Source organism: Austrofundulus limnaeus, unplaced genomic scaffold, assembly GCF_001266775.1.
Source record: "Austrofundulus limnaeus strain Quisiro unplaced genomic scaffold, Austrofundulus_limnaeus-1.0 Scaffold103, whole genome shotgun sequence".
NCBI lineage: Eukaryota > Metazoa > Chordata > Actinopteri > Cyprinodontiformes > Rivulidae > Austrofundulus > Austrofundulus limnaeus.
The window spans coordinates 891,100-896,888 of record NW_013952505.1 but is presented as its reverse complement, the minus strand read 5'-3'; positions in this window follow the sequence as shown (position 1 = coordinate 896,888).

The window sequence follows — 5,789 nt, the reverse complement described above, 5'->3', positions numbered from 1 at the left end:
TAGAATTACATTATTTACATTATGTAAATAAGAAATAAATAAATGAAATAATGTACACGCTGAAAAAGAAGTTTTCTGTTGATTTTTTCAATTCCAGCTTCTACATAGACATCTTTAAAATGTTCATAAGTTGGCATAAGTTTTCTAGTGTGAAARGCCCTTCACAACTGTCTGCTATGTGGGATTTTTATCCACTTGCATGATTCTAACCATAATGTTTTTACCCTGATAGTTTGCAAATCCATATACTGTTGCTGCCATAGGTGTGCCATAAAAATGTAAGGAACTGTGAAAAGTGGGACATGGCAACTAGTAACATAGCAATTAGAATTTAAGTTCTAAGTTTTTTAGTGCAAAATATCTTTGCRTAAACATAATGCAAATTGTACCCACATTTCCTTCAACACTATCTACAATACTGTATATCTATCTATGAATAGGTATAACAACCACATGTTTCTCATTTGGTTGCAACAGAACTAGTAAAGAAGGAGGCCTGGCAAAGCCTTATGAGAGACACATTTATCACAGCAAACTGCCAAAGAATGTAAAAGTTTATCAGATGTAACCACATCTAAAGGAAGCAAGGCCCACGCTGGGCAGGTCAGGTGCTATCTTATCACCGAAAGCATAAAACCACAGACATGCCTACTGCTGGTTACCAGATGTCCTGGTTGTTTGAGCCATCAGGCTGATAGCAATGGGATTTTTTGCACGAGTGTGTGGAATCAGAAATGCTCCAACCTCACCGCTCTGCCTCCTGATATGAAGTCCAGACAGTCTGTGGTTCATCAGGGACTTCATGAATCATGTAAAGTTAAACCAGTGGGTAATATTAACTTCTGCTCCTTGTGATAACAAGGGTTGATAAAGCGAGTGTTTGTGGCAGACAGGAAGGCAGGTAGTGACTGTGAATGAGAAAACAAGCTAATTATGAAATCAAGATGGATCTCCCTGCCCACATGAGCTGAAACACAGGAGGAAGTGAAGAGCTCAGAATTGAAAGATTTGATTAAAAAAGTAGAAGGGTTGGGTCACAGATGACAGTGTTTACAATAATTCCTTGAACTTACTGAACTTGACGTAGGTTTTTGCAGCAGCGGCTGTCATATTCATCAAATACCACCAGTGTGTGGAAAGCCTGCAGCTGAAAGATTTATGTTGGAATAAGTCAGGTGGCGCAATAAGCTAAACACAAAGCTTCCCTCCTGCAGAAGAACGAGAAAATATTTGCAGCCATTCCAACGGTAATGAATGAGACCGCTCCGTTAAGTTTTCCAAAATAAAGGAGTGAAATAACATGGGCGTGTGAAGAGCTCTGCGTGAATGAATTGTTTTGGCTCGGATCCAGAGCGTTCCTCAGGCGGAGACAGTTAAAACACAGATAGCAGCATGGCTCATTGTTTGCGGATCCGCCCCAGAGCTTGGGTTTGTGCTTTTGTACAAAGGCACGGAAATTAAAATAGTAAAAAAAAAAAGGAATGGGAGTGAAGATATGTCATCCTGCTTTGGATTGGAGTGTGTGTTTGTGTGTGTGTGGTGGTGGGGGTTATACAGGGCTGGTGAGATGTCCTTGGGGAGTCGATGTGAAACTTAATAAAGGCCTTCACAAGCTCGGGCAAGTACCAAAAACTCTGAAGGTTTAGAAAAAAAAAAACCCTGTTGTACAAACCTCCAAATTTTGTCATAAAAAAAGTCTTTGTTTAGCACTGAGGATGTTGAAAGATTAACAGAGTGTGGCACCATGCAGCAATTTGCTTTTCAAAAGATTACAGTTCGTATTAGGAAGCCTTTTACTTTAAAAGTATGATTTGACAGTTTCATGAATAAGAAAAATCCTGATTGGGTTCCAAAAATTAGGCTAAAACCACATTCTGGCTTGCTTTGTTAAAAAAACACTAACAAGCTCAACTTTAGCCTTTTCATTGCTATGAATATTTTTCAAACAGATGTTTTCAGATGTGTTTRCACCTTTAGTCTGCACACAAACTGTTTTTGTTGAGATTATGCTTTCCTTTTCATGCATGCCAACTATTACTTTAGAAATCCCTACAAATATCGAGCAGTTTTTACATTTTTTTTTATATTTTACATCCACCTTATTTTATTTTTGGCCTGCTGCTGTCAGGACTTCAATGTTGTGCTGAAAAGCCTCTTTCACATTAGATGAATACCCTGCAATGCTTTTCACAACTATTTGAATGTGGCTGGATTGTGGCAAATTCAGAAAATCTCCCATGCAAAGGTAATAATGATGCTGCCGCAGAGCTTTTTTTCTCCTGCTATTAACTCTGCGGAGCCCTTATCACACTTTATAYGCCTGCTGTGGCATGGTGTTCTTGGATCACATCAGGGTGCAGTTACGAGTTTCACATCTTTATTAGGTGGACAGTTGTAGATTAGGCATGAGACCATACAGCCAGTACTTCATTATCTCAGCAACACGTTGGTGCGCACCTGTGCGTGGGCCCCACGTTGAAAGAGAGTGCCACCTCCCCTCCAGCAAAGGAAAACCTGAAGACCTCACCAAACCACTGCAAAGACCATCCACATTCTGACTGAGCTTATAAATTGTAGTGAGGAGGTAACCTAGTACGAAGGGAGCCAATATGTTAATAACTGAGACAAAATTGTAAAAAGTACCAAGAAGAAAACACAATATATTTGTTTCTGAGAACTCCACCAATCAGCACCAATGATGCTGTTTGGATATTTCAGATTTTTTACAAGTTTTTCTCCCACTAGATGTCTTATKCTTTTATTGCTGTCATAAGTCAATCATGCTCAATATAATGTAGCTTTACTTTGACATTATACCATATATTAAAAAAACGTGACCAAATGTTATCAAATTTCTACCGAGTAATACCAAAAGAATGCAAATAAACAGTAAAATGTAAAACAAATGATTGCRTAAGTATTCACCTCCTCTAAAGGGACTGTCCTAATTCAACTCAGATTATTATTATTATTGAAAAGTACAAGTCAGGATGGAAACAAAAGGATTTTCAAGGGCCCTAAACACATTCAGAAGTTTTGATAAATCCATTATCAAGCAATGGAAGGAATATGGAACATGTGTGAACCTACCAAGAGCAGGCTGTCTTTAAAATTTCAGTAACTGTACAAGAAGAAGAATAGTGAGAGAGAYCAMTGAGACACCTGTGAGCTTTACAAGCTTGAACAGCTGACTGAGCTACAACAACTGTTTCCTGGGTTCTTTACAAGTCGAGTAACAAAGAGTAAGCCACTGCTGAAGAAAGCTAATATTAAATCTAGACAAACTCTAGACTTTTTAAAGATATTTTTCAGAGGGAGTGAAAACATTTTTTATGTACAAAAAAGCTAAGAAGTTTGGGAGCTTTATGATTCTATGCAGCATCAGTGTCTACACTCTGCTTTAGAGATCTCTGAGGGTGTTCCTGTGATCTTTGAGCCACTCTTCCAGTTTAAGGGTYACAGCTCTGAGTGCTTAGAGTGTGTGTGTTTCACTGACTTTCTCAAGCAGGGTCGACAGAGTCATTAATTAAAAAAAATAAATGTAAAACCTGTAAAACGTGAGTAATTTGCTTTAAAGGCTCCAAGACAAGGATGTCTGTTTCCATCCTTCCAGTTCACTTGCACTTTCAAACCCTTCAGAACCTGCACATGAGCTTGCCAGTTCCATTTAGCAAAATAAAAGCTTTCGGGTTGCTAATGCATTGTGAACGCCAGCCTTTTATCACTTTGTCRTATTGACGTGGAAATGCTTTGTTGGACACATGCCGTTTCTTTCCAGCTGCAGAGCCCCCACCTCCTCCCGGTGAGCCGAGCCCTCCAGAGATAAGCCCATCCTTCATGTGTGGCATCTCAGCACAGATTACACAACCATGCAGGATTCCCCACTGGCTCCCCACTTTTCCGACACGTCTCCTGGACATTAACAAGGTGGAAAATGTGAGGAGAAAACAGGCTTCAGCTGCGCTCTGCGGCTTTGTGATCTCACATGACTGTGTATCTTTGAAATTTCATCCACCGCAACTCCAGCTTGAACAGCCTCTGCGCTGTGATTTCTTAAAGAATGCATTTTTAATGAGCATGTAAGCCAACCTTGGAGATAACTTACAAGGTAACAACAGGACACTGTGCTCGCTTCACCTAAATGTGAATAAATGTAAACAGACACAGATTTGCTGTGGATTTAGAGAAACCAGGGGGAAAAAAAAAACTTAGCAAAGAAGTAAGAAAATCTGTGTTTTTTTTATATTTTTTGATGTTTCTTGGCAATAAATATTAGAAACCTTTTTATTTCCCCTTAAACAATGCCACAATTGTTAAGAAAATTCATATGTGGGTTGAGCAGCTCCCAACCAACAAATGCATTGTTTGGTGTTTATTAGATTGGATGTTTGAAGTCTGAAAATAAGAAAATGCCTTGGCACTTTAGCAATTTATTTTATTTAAAAACCATGAGCCTCAGTTGTATGTGGAGGAACCTTCACAGYCACAACTGCCTGGCACCTCCCCCTCATGCTGCTACAGTAAGTATCTTGATCACACACTGATTTGGGATAGCATCATCTTCAACTGGTTTTTGGCTCAATGGCAATTTCCATTCAGGCTATTTTTAGAACACAGTCACATGACACTGTCTSCTCAACACCTATGTATGGACAAACTCCAGTAGCAGCTTATTATTTTCATCACAATGCACAATATTTAAACTTAAAGAAATTCAGGAAATGCTAACAGCTGGATTCGAGCGAAGAAACAAGTGGAATTTGACCAGAAACAGGTGCAATATGGACTTCTGCATGTTTCAAACATTTATTAGAAGACCAACACAGGACAACCCTGATCCCACCCCTGCACCTTCTGTCTTTAAACAGATACTAAACTTCATAATGTTTTTATTGTACTCATMCCTTTACTTTCTTAGCATCCATGCTAGCATCACAAGGCATTTTACTGCAGTCAGTCACACATAGGCTGTGTYCAAAATGACAGGCCGGGTCCTCTGGAGGACCCAGACTACCTGGTCGAGGTGGACCGGGTCCTTGATAGACCGGGAAGACCGGAAAAACAGAGACTGTGAATTTGGACWGTCTAGCCTCCYCTCCACCCCGGTGTRCGTCATGTCACCTAGCAACCATGACAATGCTGAACAGAAGCAAAAATAGATCAAAAATAGAAAAATATCAATATATTAGCATTATTAATATCACAAAACAACAAAATTAACTTAGGTAACTTTGAAGAACAAATTGGCCCGCTGTAGGTGCATGTTTATTTCGTGTATTTTTATGACAAAAATAATACTTAAAAACATGTCTATACAAATGATAAAAGTATTAGAAGTGTAACTGCTAAAAAATTGTAATTTTTATTTGCCATGTTTTTATTTAAAACATATTCTTCTCTCTCGCTTCGTCCGCCATTATCAGCTTAAAAAAATCTCAGGTCGGGCTGCAATGCATTATGGGATATGCTGGGCCGGGAAGGATCCATCGGACCTGTCCTTCAAATCAGGGAAAAGGAAGGATGTATTTGTCAGCCGCTTCAGAGGAGTCTTCGGTTTGGGACGTCCTTCGTTGCGGCGCTATGACGTATGTGGCTGACGAATTCGGCCTTCGGAGGACCCAGCCTGCCGTTTTGGACACAGCGATACAGTAATAGTATTACTACTTACATAAATTTTAAACATTACCATTAAGTTTTTTTTAATTGACTTTTTTGAGCTTTATATCATGTTATAATGTCACTCCCTCATCAAAAACATACCCAGAGTGTTGTTTTGACTCATTCATGCA